The sequence below is a fragment of the Boleophthalmus pectinirostris genome, unplaced genomic scaffold (genome assembly GCF_026225935.1).
Source record: "Boleophthalmus pectinirostris isolate CB_2022bp ecotype Guang Dong unplaced genomic scaffold, ASM2622593v1 HiC_scaffold_23, whole genome shotgun sequence".
NCBI lineage: Eukaryota > Metazoa > Chordata > Actinopteri > Gobiiformes > Gobiidae > Boleophthalmus > Boleophthalmus pectinirostris.
Window position 1 is genome coordinate 16,673,770 of NW_026571207.1, and position 18,424 is coordinate 16,692,193.

The 18,424-nt window shown below is 39.0% G+C and overlaps 1 protein-coding gene across 7 annotated transcripts in view; it reads left to right on the plus strand.

The window, feature by feature from the left end:
- The window catches only part of diaph2 (diaphanous-related formin 2), a 424,564-nt gene that overhangs the window by 275,239 nt on the left and 130,901 nt on the right, over nucleotides 1–18,424 (plus strand). The window lies entirely within an intron of this gene.

The following is an 18,424-nucleotide window of genomic DNA, read 5'->3' on the forward strand; positions in this document are numbered from 1 at the left end:
ATCGCCTATCCCCGATGTTATCTTCTGCCCGGCCATGAGCCTCTACACAGCCATCCGTGCACTATCTTCTCTTGTGGCACCTCTCCTGTTTCGATAACAGAGTGTTTCACTTAAAGCCCAGCATCTGGGCTCCCAAATTGAATTAGCCATGTCTCTGCACTTTCTCGAATGCCCTTTTCTGAGAGGGAAGGTCCTGGCTCTATACATTTGATCAATGGTGGAAATCAAGTCTATTTGTCAATACCGTGAGGCAAGGGTGACTTTTGTGACAAAAACAGAATATTGGTTCCTTTTGTCTTCCCTCATACATTAGAATATAAAAGATTTACTCAATAGTCCTTGAACAAATATGTAGGTGTTCTTGTATGTTAGGAACTAGCACAAAAGACTGCTTTTAACCTGAATTTTCCTTCCTTTGGTTTAAGATTTATTGAGGTTGAATTTGCACGTTGGGTGGTAGTCGAGTAATAGCTTTCTAACACATTACCAATCTGCTTCCAGTCAAAGAGTAGCTCTTAAATTTGTGTAATTAAAAAAGTGAAGCTGAGATGTCCCTGGTGGGGACTCCCAGGCAGAGCAGGCAGCTCTACCCACCGATGTCAGTATTGATTCCCATGCTCCTCTGAGAGCTGCCGTCTGGAGTGAAAGGAAATGAAGAAGTGCAAATATAGCTCTATGTGGATCTCCCTGACTGTCTGAAGTGCCCCACCTCACCTGTCTAGAGCCCCTCCCATTATACATAGCCCTCCCCTGTCTGTAAGCCCTTCCCTGTTTACAGCTCCTGCCTTTCCGCCTTGCACCTCTCTGCAGTCCCTCCTGTGTTAGGGGCTCACACAGGTGGACCAGCTGTGACCTCAAAGACCCCTCCTCTCTCTTCTCTCCTCATTTAACCTGATCTGTGTCTGATACAGGAATACAGTAGCACACTCAGACAGAAAGTCCAGGCATAAGAAGACATCTCATTTAGCTTTTATTTGCTGCATCATTGTAAGTCTATAGCAGATCCACAGGTATTATGCAGTATCTTTTACATTTATTTTGTGTATGAAAATGTTTTACTTAATAATCAAGTTTTAAGATATAACATCATTTGACATATAGTTCTTTAACTCATATACATTCAGAATGAGATGATATATTGTAGCACAATGGGCTTTTTTCAAGAATACACTTAAACTTCAACCCCACTTTCCGCATGTAAAGGCCTCATCATGTATACACTTTAAAGATGGCCACGTAATAACAAAGACAGATGTATGACAGCACTAGTCTCATTGTATTAACCACGGCACAGAAATCGACTGCGATTATGCCTTTCCTTTCAGCCCTTGAAGGAGCAGCGGCCCATTTGCTTGAACACACAGTTTGCGCGAGTAAATACAAGCCACTTCTCACAAGTCTGTCATCGCAGATAATGTTTTCTCTCACTTAATACCACCTCTGAAATCAGGTGCTGGCTGCTTTTGTGTGAGCGGGCGCAGATGAAACTGAAAAGCACAGACTCATCGAGCAAACAGGAAGATGAAGAGATAAAGCGCAAACTGTGCTTGATTTGCCGAGGTTTTAACTGGGAGTGTTTGCAGTGGGCTTATGTAGAACGGGAGTCTGCCTTGTGCCTAAGTGTTAGAACAATGCCAGTGCGCCGTACTCCGCTGTATATTTTGGTTTGACATTTTCTCTGGTACACGCTAGACAGGCTACATACCAAGGCAGACATACCTTTTTAAAACCCCTCCGTCGTGGGATTAAAAAAGGGATGTTGGCTCCTTGAAACGTGACAGATGGAAGAACAACAGGCTCCAAAAGTCATACATTTGATGCTCGGGCAACCCTGAAAAAGTTAAGTGAAGCTGCGTTGGTGTTGACGGTCGGCCCGCGTGATGAATGAGGTAGTATGGAGGCTTGTTTGTGTAACAGAGGCGGAGTAGGAGTCATTGGCAGCAGGAGCGCGGAGGGGGCGAAGCTTCACTCTTGCTCCTGTCAGGCGTTTCCCTAAGATTAATTTAAGGAGGCCGCGGTCACTGTGAGGTATTTTACATGTGGTATGGGCCCCACAGCATCATGGTTCTAATTAAACTTACAACAATGAATTATGTCTACATATTTTAACACCATATGACTAGTGTTTCTAATTTTCAGCTTTTATATATAAAGACTGAGCATAATTTGATTAGCGTATAACAAAGAAAATGTGCTTAAAGCTACTGTACATTACTTTTTTGGCTAGTAAATAGACATGTTTTTCATTTTGGTTCTGTTTATTGCATTGAAAAACATTTGTCCATACTTTGAGTGCACTTACATCTCTGCAAACCTGACTCTTCCTGGTTGATTCCATGGAAATTTAGTTGTTTTTTTGGCTATAATTTTCCATAGTATGGTAATAAACTTGTCTTTCTCCATGGAGAATGTTCCAGAATATGGTTTTAACTTCATTTTTTCATAGAATCATATCTTTTATTATTTTTGGCATTCATTTATTTGAAGGCTTTTAATTGTAAACATATTGCAGAGATATTGCATTTGAAATTAGCTGTTGCAATATCATTAGAGTAAGTGATTGTAAAAAAAATAAAATAAATAATAATAATAATAATAATAAGTTTCTCCTGAGTAAATCTTATTTTCATATGGTGGCTTTGGTCTGAGATGAACCCCTTGCAGAATATGTAAACCAAGTCTGAGCAATATACATTCATAATTTAAAACAGTAATAAAGTCAGTGCACAAATTAATGCTGACCACCAGAGGAAGTTTTATCAAGTTAATTTTGCTTAACGTGCATCATAGTTAACATTAAATCAACAGTGAATAAAAGAGAATCATAACTGCTTTCTTGCATGACAGTAAGGGAAATTGTTTATTAATTGACATGGACAGTTTTTTATCAGCAGAAAATATAGCTTATCAGGTAGTTATTTATATATATATATATATATATGCCACAAACTTGCCACAAACTTGAGAAATGACCATTACTACCATTTAGCATTAAAATGTACGGGAGCAACAGCACGAGGATAAGCCTGAGTGGAGTCTTTAATAGCTGCTCTTTTTTATTGATACATTTTTCTCTTTCCATTACCGTAATATATGCAAATGACCAAATGGGCTGTTTGTTCAGCAGTTTAGTGAAATCTATCCGTCTCTAGTAATGGGCGCGTACAAAAGCCGTAGAGTTGAGCCACAAGCCCCCGGGGAGCACTAGTTCACACCCTCCAGTCCCAGGATAGTGCCTTAAAGTGTGGCTCTGCATACTCTAATATTAACCGTATAGATAGCTGTTCAATGGAGGGTGATGAGAAACCGAACTGAACCTTGATCGATGTCCCTATACATCTCCCTCGCAATGTGCTCAATGCCCTAGTCCAGGCCAGTGGTATTTAGCTTAACCTTTCATATCCCATAGGAGTCAGAGAGCATCACTCCAGCCCATCCATCCAGCGCATTGAATGACAGCAGGTTGTCCCATGGGGGCGTTTCATTATGATTTGTTTGACTTGAAGCAATCATTTGACCGGTTCTAACTCTCCTGTTGCTGGGTTTCAGATGACATCACAACATCCAATTGGCCAATAATATTTAATACAGATGGGGTTGGCTTAATAAATATCGTTTAAGTGTTAATAATTTCTGTGCGACTTCTTGAGTCTGGTCACTAATAGAAATGATCAGGTTCAACATTTGTGATTGTGAAGAAAATGCAATACTGGCTTGTAACCCTATGTAACTTTTGTCCTTGGAGATGCTATTGCTTTTCCTGGAATGCTCCACAGTATGACAATAGCTTAAAACATGCATTTATTCAACCATACATTTTTTATAGCTTAAAAATACATAGATACGGATAGAGACATAAATTCTTACTATGAGCACTTTCATCTCTCCCAAAATTGCACCTGCTTGTCATGGAGATCGATAAGTTTAACTCCTTAACGCCGACTGTCACAAATATGCGACAAACTGTTTGGATCAAAATATAAGACGAGATAACGGCTGCATTCCCCCAGTGCTGTTTTTTTGCATATGCAGTACCTTCCTAGGAACCTTTGGCAAGCACTTGTTTCTAGTTGTCACAAATTTGCAACATACACAAATTTCTATTTATTTATTTATTTTTTTGTGATAGTCAAATTAATAATATCAACTTAATTTTTCCATCTACATAAAGACAAAAAGCACACACTAAACTACATAACAAAAAGGTACATAAAAGAAAGATGTTAAACTAAAAAGCAGCAGCAGAGTGGTGGGCTTAAATAACTTACATCCGTGGAATAAGCAGTTGATTCCCCAGTGAACCATTGTGTGCATGTTACATTGTTTTGTTGCGTGTCCTTGCGAAATGCCCTTGTTTGGTTCCTTTAGTTGACAGAAGAGTTGTGCTTGAAGCTGGTCACTTTTAAAGGAAAAGAGAAGTCATTTTGCAACATGCTTCAAAACCACTTTGAGTAATTGTTTGGATTGTATGGAGACAGTCATACACAGTTCAGAGCTGACCAGTAATTATAGACCAATATTTGTATTAGTAAATGAATCACTTATAGCCAAAGAGACCATAGTAAGACTGAGGTTAGTTTAATTTATATGATTACGCTGTACAAAATTTATTGTGACTCAAAACATGAATTCAATTATGTTACTAAATAGTGTTAAGTTGAAGCACATGTATAATTACTTATTACTTATTACTTACTTATTTGAACCCTGTACAAGTACAACCCATTACTTCAGTTTAAAATGATGAAAAAAATCATACTTATTGGAAAACCAAGGCAGGACATGTAGATATATGCTCACAGTAAGAACACATGCTTATCACGAGATTTTGGAGCAATGTTGAAGTCAATGGAAACAAGCAGGCAGCAGACCCTCCAACAGAAATGTTACATATTGCATCTTTAAGTTCCAGAGAAATTCAAGTGCAGATGACCTCTTATAGAACGAAGCAATCTCTATTTGTTGCACAACATGTATGCCAGTTTCTTCCAGTCGCCCCAGGTCACCTCAGCCCCGGCCCGTAACTCCACCTTCATGCTTTTAAAATCGACAGATGCATTTATACGAGTCACACCTTTTTTGTTGTTTCCTTGCACTTCCACTTGATTTATTTCACACTTCAAAACAAGGGTTCACTACAATGTGTTTATGAATGGCCCCTGTCAAATGGCAACAGTTTGGGGAGTGCGCTGGCCTCGGGCTAGTCTGCGTACAGGTGCTCTTATCGACACCCAGCACTTAAGGTCAAATGAATGGTGGTTAGTGAGACGCTATTTACCAAACAGCCAGAACCTTCTTGTGTTGTTTTCCGTCTTAAAAAAAGCTCTATTCGACAACGTTTCTTTCAGACTGTTTACATAATCGCCATGTTTATTCCTGTGTTTGCTCATAAAAACTAGGTTAAAACATGCTGGTGGCACTTTTGAGTAGCTCCCTTTTAAAAGCGACAAAAATTAGCTGCACTTTCTCACACAGACACTCGCGAGCCCTCTTCTAATCAGGGCTCCCCAAACCTCCCACCCCGGCCCCAGTCTTCCCTGCACTAATGAAATTCATTGTAAACTGTGTGGCCAATTAACTCAGGCTTAGATAAACCACGGCTCCTTTTAATTATCCAAAATTCACTGAAATCCACAGTAAATAAGTGGAGGTGCTTCAAACAGACTCCCCCAGCCCTATTCCTGGTTACCTCCTGTATCGCTCACCTCAGCACACGGCACCCAAAAACGCAATCATTAGAACAAATAGCTGTCTTTCAAGGAGCTTTGTGCAGATATTAAGATTTTAATTAACGCAATTTAATGATTCTGCTTCTGAATAAACATTTGCTGGAGTTAAAAAGTGCAATTGTTATAGGTATGATTCGAGGAGTAACAAGAAAAGGGCTGCTGTAATTACCCTGGTGCCTGATTTCGCTTTTGTCTGACATCTTATTAATGTAGAAGAAAAATACAATGCAATTACTCTGTGTAGTCTATGACGGTAACAATATAAAGATTGTAGTGATTTTTGCTACATGACGCTAATCCATATACCATAACAAAGCTGTAATCACTTTGTTGCAAGCCCTCACACAGAATAGATGCAGAATTGACAATGTGGTTGACTTTATAACATTCACAATAATTGTTAATAACATGTGTGGAACAGAGTAGGATGTAATGATATCTTCAAATTTCATGGTACTATATTATCACAATATGCATCTTACGGTACAATAGTTAATGCAATATTTTGGGGAAGCTAACTAAACTGTGAATATAATACTTTTCTCTTTTAAAAAGGCCTTGAAAAGACTTCAGTGTGAATCATTACTGTCATATTCCAAAGAATTTAAAAGTGCTTAATAACAGCTATTTTGTCATGTAGTCTGGATTGAAATTAAGCAAAGGATCATGGTCTATGATATTCTCTCTTTTTTAAATACTTTTAAGCAAAGGACCTTGTAATTCAACATACTGTGACGGACCACAATATTATTGTGAGGGTTTTGATGATACGATAATATTATTATTGTCACATCCCTAGAACAGAGTTTCTCAAACTATGGTTGGTGCACCACCAGTGATAAACAAGCTCTTGCTGGTAGTAGTATTGATTGCTTGATTTTGAGTTCATTATGTTTTCTTTATCTGTAATTTTTTGGAAAGATTCCTTGGTTAAAACTACTTCAAGACACTTTTATTGGCCTGTTTTAGACCTGATAGTACTTGGAACAAGAACATTTTTCGTAGATGTTATTTGGTGTGAAGAGAGAGCCACTTGTAGACTGCAGAGTGGGTGCCAAGTTCAGAAAATCCTACATATGAGCCTCACTGAATCAATTATCAAGACTAGGAAACATGAACAGTTATAGTGATGCAATTAAGTAATTGTTTAAGTAATTTTTTTGTGGACTTGCCATAAGACACTCCACAACCCATAAGACAATCAAACTCCAAACTCAAACTGACCTAGTATCTACTATATGTAACTTTTTTGTCACTGTCTAGGTAGAAATACAGGTATCAAGGTCATACATTTCACAGTGTAGAAAATGAGACACTGTAGTCAGTGATTCAAAGTTGCAAAGCGTCACTTAAGTCATTAATTGAGGGAATAAGACACACACAGATGTTAGCTCTGACAGGCTCTGTGTCACCCTAAGAACCAGGGGACACATGACAGCCATATGTGATGAAGCGCAGAAAAAAAAACTAGCACTCACACAACACATGTAGCACTTTGTTTTAAATGAGAGCGTCTGGATCCCTGTTACTCGTCTCCTGTCCATCATATCCGCTGCCAGACAAAAGACCGATTTAGTGCCTGCTGGTCATTTGAGTGAATTCCCCCCGAAGTTCCCCCAATCAGTATCTTGTTAGGCTTCCACACTGGGGGTGATGTGGCAGCTCCATTAGCCAGTAGAGTAAGCCCATTGACAGGCCAAGCTCCTCAGGGCAGAGGGGGGTGGGGGTGCAGCGGGGAGCACCCATCACGCACGCCTGCATCTACCCCTGTGCCCACCAATGAGCAGTTGTCATGTCCCCCTGGCCTGCTGAGAGACATAGAGGGTTTCTGATGGGCTCTAGGGTGGAATTCTTGCTTTTAAATATTTTTCAACACTATCCTAAATGTATTATTTAGGGTTGCAAGAAGAATCAAAATCAAACTGAATTAGCAAATTGTAAAAGCAGGAAGTACCAAAATTTCTTCCACAAACAGCAAAATATCCTGTCTTATTCTGCATAAAAGCTGCTAACCCTGTCATGCCCAAATCATATGTCTGTGTTTTTGTCAATTCTTCTGGACATGTTTAAAATTGCAATTTGAACAGATTCCTCTTATTAAAGTCCTATATTACGCTTCATTCACACATGTTTGACTAATCCAGTATTATTAGTCTGTCTACATCTCCGTTTCAACTGAACAATTATCTTTTACATTTAGTTCAGCAGAGATTTGCAATTCCAGGGCTGAAATTATTCAAATGATTATAGTGAAAGTGTGTGGAGTTTAAAAACATTGTGGAGCACTTCCTGTTTTTCCACGTGACATCACAAGGTGGAACACAGTATTTTCTGTTTGAAAGAAGAACTCAGCCTAAATATGCAGGATTTCTGTGTTAAGCATGTGTGAATGAAACGGCATTATAACACAGACCAGAAAATAGCCCAATATTTGCCCTTTAAAACATGAATTGCAAGACTAATCGCAATCAACCAATACACACAACCATATTTTCTGCTTTTACCGCATTTATTATAATTGTTGAAAGTAAGACTGGACCAATTATATTACAAGCGAACATGGCACCAGACCAGCACATTTATCTCCACTGTTGCTGTGTAAGCTAAGATACTTTCTCAGTTTTTATTTGAAGCCATTAACCTAATGATGACAAGCTCCCAGTGGATCATTTCCTCAATGCCAACAACTATGACCACACATTTTGACAACATTATCTAATGAAGTGTAGTTTCAAATAATGAACTATTTATTTATACAACTGTGAAATTATGTTTGTACATTAGCGATGTATTATGGCCTCATTTGCAACTGGGAACTTTGTTTACATCCTTCTGGGGACCTAACCAACCGTGATACTAAAGACCATCTAGGCTATTCACTGGGGGTTTTGCTGGGTTTCAGATGACATCACAACATTATATAGGCTATAATATTTAATACAGATAAGAGTAGCTAAAATGTTTAGTGTTAAAAGGCAGATTTTTGTTGTAATACGAGAAGTTAGTGGATCTGTATTCTGTAGTCTATATTACATATATATATATATATATATATTAGGGGTGTCAAATTATCGCGTTAATTGCGATTAATTAATTACAGTCATATTTAGCGCGTTATGTTTTTTAATTGCGTTAATCTCATTTTTAATCTCTAACTTTACTGTTTCTGTATGCGAGTTGCTTTATTATAAAACCTGTTTTTATGTGTTGTTGGGACAACAACACACAAAAAAAAACACATTTATACATTTTTTTTTATTTCGGTAATTCCACTCATTGCCGGAAACCCACACAAAACGCGCGCAGTAAGAGCGGCGTAAACGTCATATTAACGTTGGCGGCGTCAGGCACAATGGATGAGGTCGAAGAGCCAGTAGAACAGAAACAGCATCGCACAGGTAAAAACACATTCGTGTCTTGGAAATTATTCTCCCAACGTGAAATATAAAAGAAAATAACAAATATAATATCGCCTACAACTTAAATGTCACTGGTGAAAACAACCTGCATAGGCTCATGATGTCTGCACTACTGTCCTATAGTGACCTGCCACATGAGGGGACACGCACACAAACACACACACACACAAACACACACAAACACACACACACACAAACACACACAAACACACACAAACACAAACACACCTTCATCATCGTCATTAACCTGAGAACGCGCGGACCACGTTTCCTTCCGTAGACACTGCGCGGACACCGACGTGCTCCCGTGAGCCGCGTGTGGATCGTGTTTTCTCGCGTACGCGGCGTAAACCGCGCTTCCTCCTGTGCGCCTCTAAACCAGAACTAACACCAAGACTAAAACCAGGACTAATCCAATCCAGGACTAAACCAGGACTAAACCAGGTCTAAACCAGGTCTAAACCAGGACTAAAACCAGAACTAAAACCAGGTCTAAACCAGAACTAACACCAGGACTAAAACCAGGATTAATCCATTCCAGGACTAAACTAGGACTAAAGTAGGACTAAGGCAGGTCTAAACCAGGACTAAAGCCAGGACTAAAACCAGTGATCTCATATATAAAGCATTTCTCTATCAATAATATTTTTAATATGGTTAAGGAAAGACTGGACTTTTTATTGTCTTTAAGTAGACAAAGGTTATTATGTTCAGATTTCCTCGTCTTTGCTACTTTACAGCAAACAGTTTCTTATTCATGGAGACTTAGGCTCAACAGCCAATTTGGAGAGATTTGTTAAACAATAAATTACTTTATAAAGTCACTTTTTTAAGTCTATATCAGTCTTTTGATCTGCAACAATAATGTAATAATGAATTTAAATGAAAATACCTCAAATTGAAGCTTTTCTCAGCAATTTTTAGGTGAGATTAAAATGAGATTAATTAGATTAATTAATTACAGATCATAATTAATTAATCTCTCAATTTTTTTAATCGCATGACAGCACTAATATATATATATACTTACAGTACCTATATTACACAAACCTGTTTTAATGTTGTTACCACATCAAAAACATGCCCGTTGTGTTTTGTTTCATTCACACATGTTTGAGTAATCCTGCTTTATTACTCTGTCTACATCTCTAAAGCTCAAAATGCTCAGTTCCACTTTGTGATGTCGTGAAGCGATCATTTTCAAGTTAACAGCTACCTTTTATCTTAAGTAGCAGTAAGCAGGCTGGCAATAAAGTCCAGGGCTAAAAACATACAAATGATTCTAGTAAAGGTGTATGGAATTTAAAAACACAGTGGAGCACTTCCTGTATTACTACATGACATCACAAGATGGAACAGAGCACTTTCTGTTTCCTAATTATGTAGGGTTTGTGTGAGTGAAACAAAACACAATTCCAGTTATATTTGTGATGAGGAAATAACTATAACATACATCAGAAAATAGCATTATATGGTCCCTTTAATATAAATCACCAGGTCATTTGTGAATTTTTGTTTTGATATTTCAGCATTAGGAAAATCTGGCTATTAGCCTCCATTTGGCAGTATGACACCATCAAATTCTATGATCTGAAAACCACCATTTATTTCACTTGTATTATTAGCTAAAGTGTATCCTTGTTTTGATAGTAAAATCAAACTACGCATTGAATAATATCCTTTTACACACAGAAAACATCTAATATCTATCGCTAAACAAACCTCAGCAGTAGCCGTATTGATTCAAAAACACACCATAACACGCCGCTTGGTGCTCATTGCTTTTATCTGCTCGTCTCCATGTGTTGCGGCAGTGCTGGTGCTTGTGCATTTCTTGGCTTACGTCTGCGCGATTATTTCTGCTCGGGAGAAGTCGGAGCAGAGGACCCAGTGGCAGCAGCTCTACTCCTCACCTCATTACTTCCCCAAAAGGCCCGGGCTTAGCTTAGTGCGGGGTAATAGACACAGGCCCAGTCGCCCTCATTTGTCATGGGCTCCTGGGCTCCATGCAAAGCCCCCCTCCAGCACTTGTTGCCTGTGCTCTAATCCCGCAGTAGACACCAGCCGCGCTCCTCTGCTTAGCCATCCCCACTCTCCTCCGTCATGGCTCATGATTTCACTTTCATTTGATGTTTTAATGGAATCCTTTAGACTGCAGTTGAATGGCAGGCTCATTGTTGGCAAATTATTCAATCAAACGCGAGTGGAAAGGAAACGTGACTGGGATTGTTTGTGTGGTAAAGGCAAGATACTGTTTTGCTTGTTTATCTTTTATCTGGGTGTTGAAGGGGCCATATTGCGCTGTTTTCTGATCTATGTTATAAAAAGTTGTGTTTTGTTTCATTCACAGACGTTTAACACACATACCATGCGTACTTAGTTTGAGCACTTCTCTCAATTTGAAAACACTTTGCAATGTCATGGGGTAATACAGGTAGAATCATGTGGATAATTTCAGCCCTGGAATTGCCCATCTCTACTGAACAAAAGGTAAATGGTAGCTGTTAACTTTGTAAAGTAGCACTACATGTGTCTGTACACAATTGTCTTCCATGTACTGAGCTTTTTTTTTCTTTCCCCAGTACAGATATATTGTATGTTATTGTAGGTCTGTACTGTCTAGATCTAATTATAATGTGTTCTACTGTCCGAGAAAGAAGTAGTCTGAAAATTAGCATTTTAATTGTTGTTAGCTCCGAAATTTGAGAAAAGAGCTTATAAACTCATCACAGTGAACATTTGGAATGCTCTGAATACATAAAATAACTGAGGAATAACTTGGACCACTGCAACCCATTTAAACTGAACTAGTTCCATTTTTCACTTTTATAAGAAAATCAGATACAGCATTTCTAATAACACAGGTTGAAGTAAGTAGCCAGGCTTGGATAGTACAGCCTCCATGTTGTGATATAGTGATATGAATCCAAGCAATTTCTCTAAAGCTATTTTTCCAGTGTATTTATTGCAGCAGGCGACTTTAAAATTAGCCGTTTGAAGCGTTCTTAAATCAGAGAGATAGCAGCAGGGCAGGCTTTCATAGAGTGGCCGGCGTTTATTCATGTGTGCACCAGTATATTTCTAGTGGCACCATTTGTTGTACCATGTGTTGGAAATAAGTGCTCCCCAAAAGGCTGCTTGATAAAAAGTCCTGAGTATCATTATCTAAAGTTGCTGTGTGCGCCTGTTGAAAAGCTCTCTGAAATGTAAATCAAACTAATGCCCTTACACTTACTCTTCTCTACACTAATGTTATCTTGCTTTTTGCTGATGCTGTCCACTGATCACAGGCTTGTTCTGCTATACTCACTGCTGCCTGCCTATTGATTCCTGTGCCGCCTCACTGGTGACTATCCGTCCTCTTCGTTGACAGGACCCAAAGATCACTGTGTCTGCATGACCGCAGGCCATCTCTCCCACTGCCCGCGCATGTACGTACACCCGCCAACCATTAGCCCAACTTATTGACTGCACATGCACGCCATGCAGCAATTAGACGCTTCATTATGCAAATTTAGTGGGCTAATTGCCCTGGGTTTGCTAATTGATTGTAAAATACGATTTATGCTAAGATTCAGAGCGCACTCATTCATAAAGTTATGAATGTATTTTGAGATGTGGATTTATTAGTATTTTGTAAGATGTTTACCCTGTTACTCAAATTGTGTTTTTCTTTTCCTAAAGACGCTGGCAGCATAAGACGTTGGCTGTATAGCATCGTATTAATTCACTTCTCTGTAGCAATCAGCTACTTCTATTACTTATTTAGAATTTATTATTAGCAGTTATATTGTTTCTCTTGTTATTTTATATTTTAATGTGTGAGCTACTGTCTCCAAATTATTTTCCTAGTGGATCAATAAAGTTTGTCTTAAGTCTTAATTTAAGACCTCTGCAGCCGCAGCTAGCCTTCTGCACTGTTGGCCCTGCTGACCTCCTCCAATCACTCCCTGACACAACAACTTCCATACTAGATTTTTAAAGTGTCTTGCCCAGTGATACAACAATGTGCAGTATTTGAAGTTGAGACCAAACTGCCGTCCTTCGGGTTAGTGGTTAAATGCCATAACTACTGAGCCACTGTTTCCTGAGTGAGCTACTGCAGCTGGACAGTAAATTCATTTCAGTCTTTTTTTTTTTTTAAATAATTCTTTCACTGTGTTCTTTATGGTATTATGTTGGATACAGATGGTTGCCTCAACACAGGACTGCAAAAGTTGCATGTTGGGCCATTTCCAGTACATGTCAGTGTGCAGTGAGCTTGAGAAATGAGAAAGTTGGAGGTGATCGAGATTTCTAATTACAATGAGCCTGTGACAGTCAGAAACACTAACAGTTACAAACAGCGATCTGATGCTAGTCAACAGGGGATTCTCCATTAATTGGCAAAATGAGTCTCATCAATCACACAGAGGGGAATGGTGCAGAGGCAGTGTGCTGTCAGAGGACCCCGCTGTGACGCGTGTCTCTGGGACTGTCTCTCTCTCTTCCTGTGTTTCTCTCCACATGTGGCTCTCAGCAGACATCTCTCCAACTCCTCCTGACAGCCTTTGTTTTTCCTTGTCGCATCTCAAATGTGGATTGGATGGCATTTTCTGCCAGTCAAGGCTGGGACAGAATTGTCAAAACACACTGTTGAATTTCAGCTTTTTGGGGGGATATTCTTTGCTGATGACATGTTCTTAGAGGCTTGTTACTCTCCCCTTCCAGACCCACACCATTTTCTATCTCACTGTCCCTGTCGTTGTTATCTTCATTGAAACAACTTATGAGACTCTTTGTCATTCAAAAAACTCAGTTGCATGGGTATAACAAATAAGCGACAGAGTAATGCTAAATAATATTACTCAATTAGTACAAAGTAGAAAGTAGTGGTCCAAGAAATTACTCAAATAAGAGTAAAAAGTGTTGAGGAAAAGTGTATTCAAGTAAGAGGAAGTATCAGGAGGTAACATCTGAATCAGATTTTTTTATTTAAAGTTAATGTCACTGGAAGGAAAAAAACATTATACAATGCACAAAATCAGCTATTTTCAAAGGATAGTCACATAATTTCACAAACTAAATCAAATCTGAAGGAGCGCTGAGAGAAATTCAAATGTTGAAATCTCAACATAAAGCTTTTGTCACTTGTAGAAGTGAGAAGAGTCTCTAAAACCTTTACTCAACATAAGAGTACTTCACTTCACTAAAAAATCAGTCAAGTAGGAGTAAAAGTATGCTGTTAGAAACATATATAATATAATTTCTTTAAAACGTTACTCAAGTACTTGTAGCTGAGAACATGTAACCACCCATCTCTGATTAGCAGTCAAACATTGCAGTACTGGTGTGTCATGCTGAGAAATTTTCCACGTTGATTATCTGGCCAAATGGTAATTAGAGCACATAATATTGTTCATCTGCCCCTGGGTCAATAAATATACCCAGGCAATTATTGATTCTTTCATCAATTCAGACAGTCAATGCTCCCAGTCATTAGCAAGGTTCGAGTAATAATCATCAGCACCTTAACCTGTACCATAATCTTAACCATTTATGTGGTTTCCTAGTTAACCATTATGCAGTTGTTTACATGGAGTCTAATAATGTAGGTATTATTGCTGTAATAGTGCAATTAGAGAACAAATGCCTCTTAATTGCAAAACCATATTGGAAAAATGTTCAATGGGGTTAAGAGATTGACTGCAACCCTTTAGAACATGATCAATAAGGAAATATCAGTGCTTAATCACCATAACGCATTACTTGATTGCCTTCTTCTCCAAAGCATAAGGAGGCCACTCAAAGCGCGTTAAAGCAATTGGTACTTTGAAAAGGGCTTATCCTTTACTTTAGGACTGAACCATTTTGGAAACAAATATGTAACTGTAATTTCTGACAAGTATTCTAATTGTAATTAGATTTAATTATATGAGTTTCAAGGTCCTATGTTACAAAAAAGTGACTCGTGAGCTTCATGTCATGTTATTATGTTGTTACCTCCTCAAAAACATACCTGGACTTGTGTTTTGTTTCATTCACATGTTTGATTAATCCCTTATTATGAGTCTGTTTACTAGCCAGGCTGGTGCCACCTAGTGCCTCTGCTCAATTTCATTTCTCTCTAGGGACTAGGTCAAGAATCAAAATACACTAGACTGTTTGCAAGAACCCCGGAATTTATAGACCGCGCACTGGCCAGTCAGCAAAGAGCTGAACCAACACGAGGTGCAATTGCAGACTGCATACTCTATCCTCCTGGACTTGAACTTCCTTTGTCAAATACAAATTTTGCATTTTTATTGAACCTATAATTTGCAAGTTCATCTCACAGAAATTACAATGATCGTTGCCAGACATGTTCTCACTTTTGTTTTTCTCTTGTGCCGGCAGTTACTTGGACACCACTGAACGTTCCGGTGCATTACATACATTACATATGTCTCGACTAAATAGCAGCGATTGATTAAATTAAAAAAAGCACCGGCCTACCATCGAGCAAACAAATCCTATGATGATGTGAGGTCAGATGGTTTCCATGAAGTGAAACCAGCTGAATAATCAGACTATCTGTCTAAGCTCAAAATGCTCTATTCCACCTTGCGATGCCATGTAGTGGTAATTTTCATGTTAACGACTACATTTTACCTTTAGTTCAGTAGAAATTGGCAATTCCGGGACTGAAATTATCCAAATGATTTTAGTATGAAAAAAAAAAAAAAAAAGAGTTCAACCTAAATATACATTATTTGTGTGTTAAACATGTGTAAATGAAACTCCAGGCATGTTTGTGATGAAGAAACGACTTTATAACATAGATCAGAAAATAGCATAATATGAGCCCTTTAAGCCTGGACTCTTTAACACCGCTGTTTAATATTTTGTTTGTTCAAAATGAATAATCCGAACCTCCTCTGATCATGTTTGCTCTGTACACTGCTCCAGTATTCGCAGCTGCCACTAATTCCCCCTGATATATGCGCGTGCTCCCACATTAGCTCATGTTGTATGTTGATATTCTCATTACCTCTATTCCATTGCATTAGAGCAGCAATCCGTCTAGAATGTCACGACAGGCGCAATGTTCACCGCAACCTTTATGGCTCTTTAACAGACAGGGCTAATATATGACCAGTCAAAACAACAGTCTTGCTCACTCGCGCTATTTATTGACAATTAACCTTCAATTAGCAGCTTGGGCGGATAGGGTGACTTCCAGAAGTGTTAGCGCTAGTGTTGACGCCCTCTGCTCCATGAATGTGGTTGTGTAAATGGTTTTAGTGTGAGGTAAGAGCTCGAAATGTAGCACTAGAAGCAATCGAAGCAAATGTGCAGCTCAAATAAAAATAGCTAGTCATCATTAAAGTGCGCGTGTGCCTGCATTGTGCTTTGCCTTCTCCTCCCTCACTCTGTGTTCTGTGAGCGTGTCCCAGCCTTGTCACTCACAGCAGCATAGGCAGCAGGGATGGGAGAGACACATCTGCTACCTGAACCAGAAGCTGACCTTGAATTGACTTCCTGTGATGCAGACTTATGGTTGATCCCTGGGCTTTTGCCTTGATGCTCGGAGCTTCCTATCTGCTTGGAAGAACACAGAAACCTAAAAGAACCTATCTGTCTGCCTGCTCTGATGGTTCATTTATAAGTTTTTGTGGAGGTGATTGAAAATTCTCACTTTGTGCATTTTAATGGGGTTTTGTATTACACATTCGTGCTTACAATGCAAATACTGTTGTTGCATTTTAAAAGTAGGCAGGTACTTTTGCCAGGAAAATACTTTAACAATTGCAAGGTAGACAAATAAATGTAAAGGTTGGCAGAATTTTTGGTTATGGATTCACCAAGCCATCCCTATACTTTAAATTATAATGGCTGCTAGACTATAAGGCACTCATTACTATGTTTGGCTTGATTCTTAACATGCACTTTTCTTTCACTGTTCACTGCTCTATCTGAACAATTTCAAATATCTTCATATAATGTTAGGGACACAAAAACTATATTAAATAAAGTAGGATTGTCCCCAAGTCATGCAGTCTGACGTAATACTGAAGTAGTGTTTTCAGTAAAACTACTTTCCTCTCTTTGTCTTTATATCTGCATGTATAGGGGGGCTGTTACAGAGTGTCCATGCTTAGTGTCCGGTTGTGTTTCTGTATGTCACAGTACTGCAGGTGTGAAGCACACTTACAGAGGGCTAGAGGAGTGTGCAGCTGGAGATAGGCTGAACACATGTTTGTGCATGGCTGCTATATGCTAGCGCTAACACACTGCTTGTATGTACATGTTTTATACATTAGCACAATCCCATGCACTGTGGAGCACATCATGGCAGCCATCACTGTGATTGAAAACCGTCAGGATTTTAGTTGGCCTCTCCTCACATTGTTTCCAGAGATGAGCCGAGACGTGATGTAGCAAAGGAAAGAATAACCGGAGCGATTTGAATGAGTGACTGCAATCTTTGTGGGCACTGTGGGCTGAGGGAGCTCTGGGGGCCTGTTTGTGATGGATAGTACAGCGGGGGTGAGCACGCCTCGGGCTGCTCTCATCCATTGGTCGTATCTGAAAAGCCTCTATGAGCAAGGTCACGACGCTCCTTGTGAAACAGCATTCAATATGCATGAGCTCTATTGGCCTACTCCTACAGTTTACATAGATGAGGCTTTTGTTAAGTCCACTTTTAAACAAGTCCCTGAAATTGGTATTTTACAAGTCGATCCCAATGGCAGAGAAGAGAATGCCTTTTCCACCAGATCGCAATTTCCACTTTTTATTTCTATATATTTTTTTAATTTTTTTTTATAGTTTATCAAAAATACTAAGAAATAATGATTGCTAATATTTTAATTGGTGAACTGAAATATTTTTGTGACTTTATGACTCAATATAATCCTGTATATATCAACCCAAAATAGCCATAGTAGGTAAAATCCTCCAGCTAAGATAGTACCTACCAAGTCTAACTCAAGTCCTTGAGATGGGTCCCCGAGATGGATGGGTCAAATGCACATTTCCTTGTGTGGACATAGGGGCTAACCTAACCTGTAGAATATTTCAAAGTATGTAAACTTGTCATGGTATTGACCAGTGGAAATGGTCATTTTTATACACTGTGATATACAATAAATACGCAAAGTGGCCTTCTATACAGCATAACTTGTCCGGTAGCAGAGCAGCCAATACAGAGTGTGTGACCACGTGACCGCTCTGAGGTATGGCACCAGTGCGATCGCCTCGAATGCGTCATTTCTATTGGAATGATTAAAATGATTGAGGACAGTGGCGAGCTCA